The sequence below is a fragment of the Ambystoma mexicanum genome, chromosome 3q, assembly GCF_040938575.1.
Source record: "Ambystoma mexicanum isolate Mex_15411 chromosome 3q, UKY_AmexF1_1, whole genome shotgun sequence".
NCBI classification, from domain to species: Eukaryota; Metazoa; Chordata; class Amphibia; order Caudata; family Ambystomatidae; genus Ambystoma; species Ambystoma mexicanum.
In genome coordinates this window covers 884,494,548-884,509,394 of record NC_090926.1, presented here as the reverse complement: position 1 = coordinate 884,509,394, position 14,847 = coordinate 884,494,548, and the positions used below count along the sequence as shown (strand labels likewise).

Here is a 14,847-nt window from a genome sequence, read left to right as displayed (position 1 = left end):
AACACTCATGCTCAAAGGGAAAGACTTTGAAGGGTTTGGGACTTCTGCCTAGCAAAGAAATCAAGTGTTTTACTTACTTGTAAAGAGTTGGTTGGTTGGTAACTGTAATTCTAAGAGTGAACAGTTACAAAAGTTCTTACTGATCTTGAATGTGTGATGCACTGTTCTTAAAAGTATGGTTAACATCTTTTCTTCCTTAGCCACTGTTTTGCCAGTCTAAAAGAAAATAGATGTAAAGGTATTTTACTCTCCTGTGATTAGGTTGTGCCTCTTTACAAAAGTAATGTGTTGGTATCACCAGGTTAGTCCTGCTAGGATAACTGTATGAGTGTCCCCCAACTGGGTCTTGCTTCCCCTGACTTGCTGCTAGCCTGTCTTTAATAAGTCTACAATAGGTTGTTGCCTACCTAGAATATCTATTCTGTAAAGTGTGACATTGGGTTTTACTTTCCCCTTCATTGTGAAGTTAAAGTAAGTGGGTTCTACTTACCTTGTGATAGCTGTGTGCCATCCAAAACAAGTGACAAGAGTTATTGCTTATCTCAATCTGGGGTTCCCTGATTTCCAAAGCATCTGTAATTGTATATTACATCCATTAGGTTTTGCTCACCTGGTATAACTGTGTGTTATGACAAAAGTAGTGATAGGTTTTTACTGCACCTAGAATAAGTGTTTCACTATTCACCAAAAGTATATTGTCCAGTTGACTGTTTATGTGATTTGTTCCAAGAGTCACTGTACAACTGGAAGGGCCTACTGTCCTTGTATTACCAAAAGTAATCTAAAAGTAACCATTGGTCTTTTACTCCCAAGGAATAGGCTTGGCCTATACTAAATGTGTATAACAAGGTTTTGACTTCCCTAGAACTACTGTTAGGTGTTCCAAATAAGGTCTATACTTGGGTCTGTGTACCTTCAAGTATAGTGTTGTGTTTTATATTGTGATTTCATATAATGTTTCAGTATATACTTAACCCCTAGATTTATCTGGGCCTACCTGTATTTAAATAAATCCTTTATTTTTATAATACATAGTGTTTCAGTGTTTCTTTGGATCATTTGTATTACAATTTTCACTTGTACTGTATCTACTGCCCTCTCTCCCTCCTAAGATAAGCCTGGCTGCTCTGTCTACGCTACCCCGAACTCAGGTGGTACAGCCTTATTCTAAGAGTGGAGTCTTGTACTGCCTCAGTTGAATGGTTTTACTAGGCCCTTAACTGGACTTCAGAAAAACTGTCCTAACAAACACGAGTCTGCAACGCCTGCAGTTCAAGATGTTCAACCTTCAAGATGTCATCCGTTTGGTGCAGCCAGGTGAGTTCCTGGCATCGTTGGACCTGCAGGATGCCTATTTTCACATCCATATGAGGCAGAAGCACCGCAAGTGCCTACGTTTTGTGGTGGGAGAGGAAGACTATCGGTTTCGGGTCCTCCCGTTTGGCCTGAAGTCGTCCCCCAGGACGTTCACAAAGTGTCTGGCCCAGGTGGCAGCCTTCCGCTGGAGGGAGGGTCATCATGTGAACCTCTACCTGGACGATTGGTTGGTGAGGGGTTAGTCGCAGGAAGTGGCATGAGTGTCTCTCATGGCGACCATGCAGCTTTTGCAATGGTTTGGATTCGCCGTCAACTTCGACACATCATATTTGACGCCGTCCAGAGAGTTGGTGTTTCTTACCCGGAAAAATCTGGTAAGGCCTTCCAGCGAGCGAGTGGAAAAGTTGCAGCCCAAGGCAAGCTAGTGTAGAGGGGGCGCAGTGCACTGGCCTTACAGGAGCACCCGCACTTCCCGTGGTGCGGGGGGCCCCGCGACCACATGTTCTGGAAGGGGACCCCACTTGAGTTGGTTATTTTTTTTTCTCTCTTTTTTTTTTTTTAAATTTTCTTTTTGAATTCACTCTGCATTTCTAAAGAAATGATTTCTGTAATAGAAATCATTTCTTTATGAAGGCAGAGTGAATACAAAAAGTCCAGTGGCTACCCCCTCCCCATGACATGAAGACCCTAGGCTGGAGGCCTCCATGTCATGGGGTGGGAGAAGCCCTATGACTTCAAAAATAGTTTATTTTTGAAGTCCCTCTGTCTTCATAAAGAAATTATTTCCGTTATGGTTCAGTCCTTAACGGAAATAATTTCTTTATGAAGTGACTTCAAAAAGAAACAATGGGCCTCATTACGAGCATTACTGCCTCCCGCGATTGGGCAATAACCGGCCCATTACAAGATGAATGGGCCGGTAATTGCCCATTCGCGGGTGGCGGTATTGCCGGGCTCCCGATCACCATTCTGCCCGATAGGGCAGAATTGGGGTAGGGAGCATGATTGCGCTGGCACCGTTGATAACGGTGCTGGCGCAATTACAAGTTATGCTCACGGGTGCTGCACAGCCCGCCAGGTAAGACCTGGCAGGCTGTCAGGAACCCGAGAACAGAACTCTTAATGCGGCGGGACGGTATGAACGGTGCCAGTGCCTTACCGGCACCGTTCATACCGTCACAGCCAGGGTCCTAATGAGGCCCAATGTATTTTTGAAGTATTATGGCTCCCCTCAACCGTGTGTGTGTGTGTGTGTGTGTGTGTGTGTGTGTGTGTGTGTGTGTGTGTGTGTGTGTGTGTTTTGAAAGGATGCACACTGAAATGTATGGGTGGCTGCCTGGGTATGCCTGTATGGTGAAAGGATGCACACTGAAATGTATGGGTGACAGCCTGTGTGCATGTACGGTGAAAGGGTTCACACTTAAATGTATGGGTGGCTGTGTGTGCGTGTGTTCAGGGGTGCAACAAAACCTACATTTCAGGGGGGCTAACTTTTCAAATGTTGGGAGAGGTGCTTCTCCAGCATGGGGGATGGGGTCTGGCATGGATTCACATGCTCATGAATATTCCCCGTTTTCAGGCTGGGAATCCTCGGTAAAGAAAAAATCTGCATCAGTTTAGTTTCTGATGTCTTTCTTAGTAGTAAGCAATCACTGGTCTCTGGGTCATACTGCCCAGCCAATGACTGCCCTCTCCCTAAGCCCCGCCCCTGGCAGGCATCCTCAGATTTTTACTGCACGTTCAAGTGTTGGGAGTCCTCGTGCTATAGCTCTCGAGCTTTTACTGCATTTTGCGCTTTTTCAAAGAGATTTATCTAATTTTTTCGGTTTAATCGAGCCTCAAGCTCCACCGTTTATACTTCCGATCGACGGGACCCGTTTCGGATTTTTCTACGCCCCTCAAGGGTGAAGTTTTCGTCGAGTTACGCTTCTTGGAGGATTCCAGAAGTTTTCTGAGGCCTACCTCGCGGACGAGAGGAACATGGCCCAGGAGAAGGGAAGCTCGACACCCGGCAAACTGTTCAGGATCTGCCCTGGATGCAACCTACAGAATGTGTTCAAGGAGGACAAGCATTTGAAATGCTTATACTGCCTCCACGAGGAAAAAACGCACATGGAGAAGGACTGTGCGTTTTGCATGAAAATGTCGGATCGGACTATGAGGGATGGTCGGACCGTCTCTTCAACTGGCTGGAAGGCAAGAGCCCAGCAGGTGAGAAGAAGTCTGAGCGGTCTTCTAAGTCCTGTGAGGACAAACCAGCGACGAGGGCCCAACAGAAGGCAAAGCACCACGGGTACGCGGGCACCGGGAGCGCCTAACGGTCGGGCTCCTCGGTTGCCAGGCAGGGCGCACCTTCACCGACGCCATCAACCACGAGTCAACGCTCTTGTTCGGGGAAGAGAAAATCCGAGAACCCGGCTAAGCTTCTGGAGAGGCCCCGGTCGATCTCGAAGGAACCGGCCGAAGGTGAGCGAGGCAGTGACCCTCCCCCTAAGGTGAAGGCCTCAAGCGTACCCAAGGTGGTGAAGGCCTTGATCCCGGCCAAGGCCTTGATTGAGGGAGTCGCTGTGGCCCTGGCGAAGCCTGTGGAGGCTACCCCAGTGGAGGCGACATCGGGGCCCAGAGTTTCCCTGCCTCCGCGGAGGGAATCCTCTTTTAAGCCCATCGAGAAGACCCACGTGAAGGCACCGGTGGAAAAAGAGGTGGCGGGGGGCCGGTGGCCGTTACGGACACGGACCCAACCTCTGAGGAGGAACTGACCGAGAGTTTGGAAGAGGCCCGGTCCCACTGGAGGAATCCCGATGAGGGAGTTGAAGTGAGCGAGGGTGGCGACGACGACGTTCCCGTGGAGGAGGAGCAACCGTCGCAGCCCGAGCCGCAGGACAACTCGGCGGCCATTTTGACGGCAATTCAAGCCTTATGCACGGAGATAAGGACGAGGCTGCCCCTACCCCCGACGGACGACCCAACTGAACCAGGTCCGTCGGGAAGCCCTCCAAACAAGAGGAGGAGAATTCATCCAGCGCCCTTTCAGCCCTCACAGCCTCTCGGCCTTTGTCGCCTTCTCCGGTCCCGAGGGATGACACGGGAACAGACACGGCCACGACGGGGACGGATGACAACGGGACTGTCCTCTGGCGTCCCCTCCCGACGAATTTGGCTCCTTCCACGCCATGATTGCCAGGGCGTCTGAGCTTTTTCAGCTCTGACCCGGAGAGAAGGAAGGCTTCCTCTACCAACGGCGCAAGGCCAAGAGGAAGACGGTCTTCGCGGTGCTGTTGCTGGATGACATCTGGGACGAGGGTCTTGCCCTCCTGAAGAACCCGTCCACGACGCCTGCCAAGAGCGACCGTTACGAGAAGAAGTACCGGGTCCGGATTCGGTCATCTCGGCAGCGGCCAAGAAGAGAGCGGAGGGGCTGGGGGGGGGATCAGCTTCATCTTCAACTTCCCCACCGGACGGCTAGGGAAAGAAACTGGACGCCATGGGACGAGTCATCTCGGCGGCGGCGACGATCAAGACGGCCAATGCCCTAGTGATTGTGGCCCGCTACAACAGGGAATTGTGGCACAAGATCGCCTCCCCCCCCCCCTGTTGGATTTCCTACCGGACGACAAGAGGGCAGAGGCCCTGGCGATCGTACAGGAGGGTGAGGTGGCTTCGGATCACGCCATAACGGTAGCCACGGACATTGCCGACACCGGTTTCCGCCAGTTGGGCAACGGCGTTAGCCTTAGGTGGGGGTGGCTCAAGGCAAAGGTTTCTCGATCTTGAGAAATCTCTACTCCAAAAACCAGATTCAAGAGGTGTGCGGACTGCGAATCGATGATGTCGATTACAGGTCCCCAAAGCATATGTATCTGGTGTGTTTGTGGGTCTTGCCAGTCGATCATTATGGCCTTGCAGGAGAGAAAGGGGAATCTCACTCCAGGTAGACCACCATCCAAATCTCCTTTGACCACCCTATCAAAAAGGAGATTGTCTGATTAAAGACGCTCAAGGGACATCGCACCTCAGAGAGCAAAGAAGTGCTCTAAACATTCTAAGTTCTCCAGATCGAGAAGTTATTATCGACATTAGTCCTCTCACAAAAAGTTGACGAGACATCATCAAACCCCGTATTCAACAGATTCCTCACCCGACAGAAAAAGGGTACGTTCAGATCTGCATATAAAGTCAAATGTGAGGATTTTTGCCTCCATTCGCTTGAGTTGTTCTCGAAGGCGGCCCCTCCCAGCCCTTCAAAGGAACTTATAAAGGCTTCTGACCCCATCGCTCCTCGTAAGGCCAACAGGGAGTCGTAGAAGACTGCTGCTTGCATGCCTAAGAGTCCGGGCAGTAAGCCTGAGAAGCGTCCTCGAGAGGCGTCAACGGATTCAATGACTCGAGGGAAGTTCAAGCCACGGCCTTCCACTTTTGCTCCATTGAAGGTGTCGACGTTGAGGCCTTCGATATCAAAGTCATCAACGATTTTGTTGGAACCCTTGAGTTGTAATCCCTTGTTTAAGAAGGACCTCTTAAAGATTATAGGTTCTACCTTTGAGACGGAGGAGGAAACCGAGAAACAGGACAACCCTCCATTTCATTTGGTGTATGATACTCCAGATGTACCAGATGAACTATTTTTCGATAACCTAAGGTTGCTTAACCTAGTTAATTTTTTAAAGGATGCAAGTGGCCTGGATACTTCACCGGAAGTGGAGTTTGCCTCCCCAGATTCAGCTGGTTATGCTAATGCCTCCTACAGGTCTGTCATGGGGAAGGTGACCGAGTACGTGGGCTGGGGTTGTCCTTTTGGAGATATTGAAAAGGATGATCGGACCGACATCCTAGATAAAGGTCCTCCTAATGAGCCTGTCTTGCTTTTTCATACTGCTTTAAAGAACAGGATCCTTGATAATTGGAATAAGCCAGACACCACACCAGCAGTTAATAAAGACCTGACAAAGTACAGGCCTTTATCAATAGACCCAGAGTTTCTTTCTAGACATCGATCACCGGAGAGTCTGGTGGTGCAGGCGGCCACATCTACCTCGAAGTCTGTAACCCATCCGACAATCCCTTCTGATAGGGATGATAAGAAAATTGATGCCCTAGGAAAGAGGGTGTTTTCTGCGTGAAGCATGGCCTTGATGTTACGCATGCTCTGGCTATGTTTTCATGTACTTTGTGGGATGTGGTTGCTCAGGCTGCACAACATATTCCTGAAGGAGAAGGATTTCTCAACATCGTCCAGGATGAGGAAGGATGCAGTGTGTCGGTCGTTAAGGGTTCGACTCCTCGGATTGTGAACCGATAAATGGCAGCTGGCATAGTTGCCAGAAATTTGCTGCGTGGCTGCCAGCTCGGGTTTGCCCCTGATGTTCAGGCAAGGCTATTATACATGTGGTTTGATGGCTTTCAACTATCTGACACAAAGCAGATGAGTTCGGAGAAGCTACAGGCATCCAAAACAGATGCTAAGTCACTGGGATCAGAGTTTCGCCAACCACAACAGACTAATTCGGCCTCTCAAGATTGGAGGGCTCGTTCCTTCTATGTACTTTTCTTCCTAGGCAGATCAAGGGGGCCGATATCTCGGAGAGCCCATTGAAGACTAACTTGTGGTGGACGAGGTTGTGGAGGTAAATCGACCAACACAGCCTCTGCTCTTTGCCTCTGCTCTTTGCCTTCTGCTGCAGCAAAAAAACCTTGAAGTCCTTTGTCCACTGGACCATAGTGGGAGGCAGACGAGCACAGCATTTGCAAGAATGGAAAAGCATCAAATGGTAGCCATGGTTACTATCTCCCATTTTTAAAGAGGCCCCAGATTGTTCCCCAAGGAAACAATCTTTAAGGGAACCAGATCCTATTCTTTTGCAGGAAATTCTCTCCCTTCTGGAGAAAGGATGTGATAGAAAAGGTGCCTGTAACGGAAAGGAACCAAGGATGGTACTCCTCATTTTCTGATTCCCAAGAAAGAGTGAGGTCTGCGACCCATCTTGAACCTGATACACTTGAACAAGTTCCTCAGGAAGAACAGATTCACTCTTTTGCAGCTCCAGGACTGGATGGTGTCACTTGATCTTCAGGATGCTTACTTTCATCTGCCTATACATCCTAAGCACAAGAAGTACCTGAGGTTTGCATTTGGCAGCTCTCACAGTTTCGAGTACTTTCAGTTTTATGCTGACGTCCACCCGAGGGGCTTCACCAAGTTGATAGCAGTGGTGTCAGCGAATCTAAGGAGGGGAGGGATTCACATCTATCCCTATCTGGACAATTGGAGGATCAGAACTCGTTCTTCTGAACAGGCTCTGGAACATCTCAGAAGCAACTGCCACTCCCTCCACAAACAGGGCTTCTTCCTAATTTTCAAAAGTCCCACATGACACCTTCTCAAAAGCTTCAATTTATTATTCTGGTATTTATTGAGCGCAGACTTGGCTTAAAGAAGCAACAGAGCGTTTTTCAGAGGTATTCAACAATACAGATTAACAACGGCCCACAAGACACACCACCAGATAAATCAAACGCCCCTGCATATAAAATACAGTTCACCAATATCCAAGACCAGGTGAAGGTGCCATCTAAAAAGAAAAGTTCCCACTGTAGGCTTAAAAAAAACGGTTACGCAGGCAAAAGATCATGGGCACGTGTGACTTGCCAACCTGGGGATCAGTGCCACCTGCTATAGGGGTTCATATAAAAGAGAGTGACCCACCTATGTAGATAATAAAGCATATCTGTCCATTTGCACTATGCATGGTACTGGGTGCACTTAGTGGGTCTAGGACAGATCTCCCTGATGCCAACTCTTAGTGGGTCCTACCTGCACAGTTCCATCCGATATTTGCTCTGTGGGTCCTACCTGCACAGATATACCTGCTTTTAGCTCCCAGTGGGTTGTGCATAGGTCTCCCTGATGTCGTTGCTAGGTGACTCCTGCCTGCACAAATTTGATGGCGTTTAGATGGTAGGAGAATTTCAGAAAGCTGAACATCTGCCGGCCGATGATTTTCTGAAGTTGCGTGGCCTTATGGCATCCTGCATTTTCCTGGTGCCCGAGGTCTGTCTGAGGAGGAGATCCCTCAAGTGGGTCATCTGATCCCAATAGTCCCAGTTCTCCGACAGGATGACGATCCCTCTTCAGGTCCTGAGCAGGGTTGCACAGGATCTCCTGTGGTGGGCCTGCAAGGAGAATGTGTTAATAGAACCTTTTTGGCAACCATGGCCGCAGGTAACAGTAGTCATGGACTCATCCCTCACGGGATGTAGAGCTCACAAGGACGATCTGACAATCTGCGGTCATTGGCCTTTCGGAGTCCAAATTACACATCAACCTTTTAGAGCTGAGAGCAATCAGACTGGCACTGATGGCCTTTTTGCTTTCTGTGCGAGGGAACCATTTCCTGATAATGACGGACAACACAGTGGCTATGCATTACCTCAACAGGAGAGGTGGTGTAGCGTCACTATCCCTGTGCAGAGAGGCAATGCAGCTCTGGTTTTGGGAACTTCAAGAAGGAATCTGTCTTTCGGTGACCTAGCCGTCGAAGAGAACACGTGCGATGGTGGATGCTCTCAGTAGCCAGAGCAGTCTCCCACAACTGGGAGTTAGCTCAGAAAGTCCCTATAGAGATCTTTGCCCTTTGGGGAACCTTGGTAAGTGGATCTATTCGTGTCCAGTATCGGCAGGAAATGCAACTTGTTCTGCTCCAGGGAATGTCCTCTGCGAGGAGCTCTAGGGGATGCGTTAGCGGTGGATTGGGATGGTCCCCTCTTGTATGAATTCCCACCAGTCCCTGTCCTTCCTTGTGTCATCAGGCGATTGAGGAAGTTCGAGAAGTCCATAATCCCGCTCTGGATTCGGCCAGGAGAACGTACCCTGGACCTTCCCCAGAGAGTGGACCTACTCTCACAAGAGGGAGGCCATCTTCACCCAGAAATCAGAACTCTGAACCTTCACGTCTGGTTTCTGAGAAGTTAAGATACAGGGATGGGGACCTTCGGGAAGAGTGGGCAATCTTCAAGCTTTATTGTGCAAACCACCATTTACTACTTTTTATAAGGAAACTGTGGTTTTTAAGGTTCGTCCTTCATTTCTGCCTAAGGTGGTGTCAGAATTTCACCAGATCCAAAAGATAGTTCCTCCAGCCTTTTATCCACCACTTCATCTTTCTAAGGATGAAGAGAGACTATATTGGTTAGTTCCCAGGAGAGCATTAAAGAAATGGTGCGCTTAAAATTTTTATTGTCTTAAAAGATGGGCAATAATGACAAACATATATTAAACATCTTTTAAAGAAAGTTCCTATGTAAAACTTTGCACAAATAATGTTTAAACCCTGTTCATTTCAAGCACTAGGAGGCATCCATTTTGTGAAATGGATGAGCCTCCTGTGCTTGTGTTAATTTCTGCCCTCACAGCACTAATGAAGCAAAAGCCACCTGCTGATGGCTTTTATTAAAGCGGCTTTTGCTTCATTAGTGCCAGATGCCCTTACCCCCCACCGACGACCCAGCACAACCTGGTCCGTCTGGGAGCCCGCCTAACAAGCGGAGCCGAGTCCATCCTCCTCCCCCCTTCCAGACTTCACCCACATCCCCTCCTCCGAGGGATGAGACGGGAACAGAGACAGCAACGACTGGGACGGACGACATTGGTGGTGACGACGGAATGGACCACCCTTCACCACCTCCTCGGGCCTCTCCCCCGACGAAATTGGCTCCTTCCACGCCATGATTGCCAGGGCATCTGAGCTCTTCCAGCTCTGCTCCGAAGAACAGAAGAAGGAAGGTTTCCTCTACCAACGGCAGAGGCCAAGAGTCGCCTTCAGCGACTGTCCTCTCAATCCTGTTAGTGGATGACATCTGGGACGAGGGGCTGGCACTCCTGAAGAACCCGTCCACTGCTCCTGCTAGGAGGGACCGGTACGAGAAGTACCGGGTCCTGGACTCTGCCCGTATGTGTCTCAGGGCACAGCCGTCCCCGGATTCGGTGGTCTCTGCGGCGACAAAGAAGAAATTGGCGGAGGCGACAGGGTCAACTTCAACATCCCCACCGGACGGCGAGGGGAAGAAGCTGGATACCATGGGACGACGGGTCATCTCATCGGCGGCAACGACGATCAAAGCGGTCAACACCCTCGCAATCGTGGCTCACTATGACAGGGAGCTGTGGTTCAAGATCGCTCCCCTGCTAGACTTCCTCCCGGACGACAAGAGGGCTGAGGGCCCTGGAGATCCTACAGGAAGGCGAGGTGGCTTCGGACCATGCCATCACGGTGGCAAACACTGGCTTTCATCAGATGGGCAACAGCGTTTGCCTTCGCTGGTGCGGTTGGCTCAAGGCCACCGACTTCCGTCAGGACATGCAGACCAGGGTTCTGGACATGCCCTTCGACGGGAACAACCTGTTCGGCAAGACCGTGGACGAGTCGCTGCAGGCCAAGGCGGACACCGAGACGGCTTGGGCCTTGGGTGTTCAACAGCGACAGCCGTCCTTTCGGAGCTCTGGAGGCAAACAAGGTGCCTCCAAAGGATTCAGTGGCGGTTCCTCGTCGTACCGCCAAGCAGCCCCCTCCTCGTCGCAGGAGGCCTACAGAGGACTCAGCAAGACAGGAGGATCTCGTCGTCATTGCCAAGGAGGCCAAGGCAGCAAGGCCGCGGCGAAACAGGACTGAAACGGCCGTGGCGTCGGGCCCCTACTGAAGCACCCTGGTGGGAGGCCGGCTGGCGAAAATCTCCACCGACCATTGGGTTCTAGATGCCCTGGCCCGCGGGCTCACCCTGGAATTCCGAAAGAGGTGTCCCCACATTCCACCCGTGGGCAAAAAGGAAAACCACGTCCCTCAACTACTTCTGGAGATGCGAGCGATGTTGAGAAAGGGAGCCATAGAACTCGTCCCAAAGAGGCTCCGGGGCTCCAGAGTGTACTCTTGATACTTCCTCGTCCGGAAGAAGACCGGCGGGTTGCGACATAAAGTACATCAAGTCCCAGAAGTTCCGGATGGTCACCCTCCAACACATGCTGGGACAGCTGGAGGAAGGAGACTTTCTATTGTCGCTGGACTTGGAGGATGCTTACTTTCCCATCCTAAAGGGACATGGAAAATTCCTGTGATTTGTGGTCCAAGGGCGACGCAATCAGTTCAAGGCCCTTCCCTTTGGATTGAAGTTGACGCCCAGGGTGTTCACCAAGTGCCTTGCACCAGTGGCTGCGCCTGCAGGGGATCCACGTCTAACCATACCTGGACGATTGGCTCATCCGAGCAAGGTCAAGAGAACTCGCAAGTCGCCCTGTTCCTGGGAGCCAGACTTGACACAGTGGCGCGATTGGCTTCACCGTCAAGAGGACGAAAGCCGTCTTGGGCAAGGTACAACGGCTGTTGACCATGGACGTGGCCAGGGCGATGTCCATCAAGTCCCTGCTCGGCATGATATCCTCGTGCATCTACATTGTGCGCCTGTGCAGGCTGCTGATGCGGCCCCTACAGGAGTTCGTCGACGCCCGTTGGAGGCAAGCGACGGGCAGCTTCGAAGACAGGATCTCTCTCTCAACGAGACTTTCCAACAAGCGATCCAGTGGTTTCCAGACCCCGGCGCATCAGGAAACTGTGACGACGGACGCCTCCCTGGAGGGATGGGGAGCACAGTCCGGCGATCTCCACGCAAGAGGCCTCTAGCTCCCGGAGGAGAGATCTCTAGACATATGTCCTGGAGCTCCGAGCCGTGTTCTGGGCCCTCAGGTCATTCCTCCCGTCCCGCAAGGTGGTAAGGATCTTCACCGACAACACCACCACAATGTTCTACATCCGGAAGCAGGGGGACACCAGATCCCAAGCCCTATCCATGGAAGCGCAGGACCTGTGGCACTGGGCCGTCGCCCAAGGGATGATCCTGGTACCCTTCCATCTGGCAGGAATAAAGAACCTCATCGCCGACTCGCTCAGCAGGGAGCTACGCTCGTGCCACGAGTAGGAACTTCGGCAGGATCAGGTGGAGCTGCTATTCCGAAGATCGGGCAATCCCCAGAGAGACGTATTTGCGACGGTGACAAACGCCAAGTGCCAGAGGTTCGCCAGCAGGTTTCCCCAGCTGGGGAGCATGGGCGATGCCTTCTCATTCCCCTGGGACGGTCTGTTCCTGTATGCGTTCCCCCCGTTGCCATTGCTGCTACGACTCATCAGTCAACTCAGACGGTCCCGGTGCAGGATGATCCTCGTCGCACCGGCATGGCCAAAGCAGATCTGGTTCCCAGACCACCTGGACATGTCACCGTCCCCTCCAGTCAAACTTCTGATGGACGCTGATCTTATCGCCAGAGAAGGAGGCGCCATCCTCCATCACGACCCAGCATCGCTGAACCTGCAGGCCTGGCTCCTGCAGCTCTAGAGTTTGGAGGGTACGATATCCCGGCAGACTGCAAGGAGGTACTTGCAAAGGCCAGGGCATCCTCGACTCTCAAGTGCTATGGACACAAATGGAAGAGGTTCTCTGTCTGGTGCAGTGCACAGAAGATTAACCCTCTACGGATTACGACCCCTCAAGTGCTGCCGTACTTGCTATTGCTGGCCAAGGCGGGGCTGGCCCATGCCTCCATCAAGATCCATCTGCGGCAATCTCCCACTACACTAGAACTCCTGGACGATCATCTCTCTGGTCCCATCGCCTGGTGAAGGAATTCATGAAAGGACTGTTGCAATCGTTCCCGCCGGTGAAGGCCCCGGCGTGGGCGCTCAACGTAGTGCTGGCCAGACTCATGGGGCCGCCATTCGAGCCTCTGCATGCAGCACCGTTTAAGTTCTTGTTGTGGAAGATGGTTTCTTGTGGCCATCACCTCCGCACGGCGAGTGGGAGAGATCCAGGCCCTCTCATGTAAACCGCCGTACCTGACATTCCATCAGACGAGGGCAGTGCTGAGGACGCACCCCACCTTCATGCCCAAGGTGCCGCCGGACTTCCATCTCAACAAGCCTTTGGTGCTACCTGTTTTCGTCGGCAGCTGAGGGGACTTTGCACTCGCTGGATGTGGCTACAGCGCTGAAGTTCTACGTGGACCTCACGTAGGACCGTCGGAAGATATCACAGCTGTTTGTGAATTTTGGACCTATGAACCAAGGGAAAGCCCTCTCTCCTAACACTGCTGGCTGCATCATGCACTGTCACCAGTTGGCAAACGGTCCGTTGTCCGGCCGTCCGAGAGCCCATTCAACCAGAGCGATCGCTGCTACCACGGCGTTCTTGTCTGGTGTACCGCTGCTGGACATCTGCAGGGCTGCTACGTGGAGGTCGACGCACATCTTCACAAGTTTCTTCTGCGTCGACCGGGCTTCCAGGGAGGAGTCCAGAGTCGGCCAAACAGTGCTACGCAACCTGTTCACCTGAAGGTGGGCCTGGTGAGGAGGTAAGAGATGCTTAATGTTGAGTTGTTCATATGCTTAAAGTTGAGTCTTGCCACCTCCCGTGGTTGTGCATGTGTACTGCTATGTATTCTTGAGCATGTGAATCCATGCCAGACCCCATGGTGGAGAAGGAACAAGTTACTTACCTGTAACTGTTCTCCAGCATGGGTCTGGCATGGATTCACATTAGAACCCTTCCTCCTACCCCTTTGCGGCTCTTCTCTTGGTCCTACTGCCACTTTACGTGCTACCGCATCTGAAGATGGCTGCCAGAGGAGGGGCTTAGGTAGAGGGCAGTCATTGGCTGGGGGCAGTATGACCCAGAGACCAGTGATTGGTTACTAGTAGAAAGACAGTTCAGAAACAAAACTGAAACTGATTTTTTCTTTACCGAAGATTCCCAGCCTGACGACGGGGAATATTCATGAGCATGTGAATCCATGTCAGACCCATGCTGGAGAACAACAGTTACAGGTAAGTAACTTGTTCCTTCTCGAGGAAATGGCAACGCTGCTCCAAAAGATCGCCATAGAAATCGTCCCGGCGAACCAGGTAAACAATGGTATTTATTCAACCTAATTCCTTGTGCCAAAAAAGATCTACCAATGCTCCCAGTATTAGACCTGCGCCCTTCAAACACCTATGTCAAGCCACAAAAATTCTGCATGACTATGCTACAAGAAGTAATCCCTCTGTTAAAACGGGGGGATTACATGGCAATATTGGATATGAAAGATGCTTATTTTCATATTTCAATGTTCCCAGCGCACAGAAGATTCTTGCGGTTCAAGATAGCAAACCAGCACTACCAATTCAAAGTGCTACCCTTCGGAATAGCATCCGCACCAAGGGTATTCACAAATGTACTGGCGGTGGTGGCAGCGCACCTGCGCAGGGAGGCGATCCCAGTGTACTCTTACTTGGATGACTGGCTGATTACAGGGGATACTCCTCATGTTTGCAGACAAAACACTCCAAGAACTGTAAACCTTCTCTTTCACTCACGCTACACTTCATGCTACCACATGTCACAAACAAAACAATCTGAGGGACCTCGACGCGTGAGTACAGTGGACGTCACACTAGGGATAGTATTACCGGACTGGTTGACGTCCCTTTTCGAATTTCAAAACCAACTGTAATA

At 51.1% G+C, this 14,847-nt stretch overlaps 1 protein-coding gene across 1 annotated transcript in view; it reads left to right on the top strand.

Annotated features, from left to right (window-relative positions):
- Positions 1–14,847, top strand: part of SMURF2 (SMAD specific E3 ubiquitin protein ligase 2) — a 1,271,870-nt gene that overhangs the window by 177,949 nt on the left and 1,079,074 nt on the right. The window lies entirely within an intron of this gene.